The sequence below is a fragment of the Populus euphratica genome, unplaced genomic scaffold, assembly GCF_000495115.2.
Source record: "Populus euphratica unplaced genomic scaffold, PopEup_1.0 scaffold34.1, whole genome shotgun sequence".
Lineage (NCBI taxonomy): Eukaryota > Viridiplantae > Streptophyta > Magnoliopsida > Malpighiales > Salicaceae > Populus > Populus euphratica.
In genome coordinates this window covers 791,366-791,729 of record NW_011499883.1, presented here as the reverse complement: position 1 = coordinate 791,729, position 364 = coordinate 791,366, and positions in this window count along the sequence as shown.

The window sequence follows — 364 nt, the reverse complement described above, 5'->3', positions numbered from 1 at the left end:
ATAAATAAGAGATTAAGAAAAATATAATATGAAATAAAACTTAAATATTATAAAAATATAAAGAAAAAAATAAATAGCATGATCTTGATATGAAAATTAAGATATCTAAATGCATGACAAATGCCTTTTTTTATAGGCTAAAATTAAGAACTATTAATTTGTTGACTAATTGTTAAGTAGATGGCCAACTCTTAAATTGGTGACAATATTTATATTCTTATCTGAATAAAACATTATTAATAACATTAGAATTTAAGCCAACCTTACTCATGAAAGTTCTAAGAAATTGTCTCGGCTTTCCAGGAAAAAATGTTAGGTTATTTGGACTACTAGAACTCGAGATATAGGCTAAAGACTGAATAGA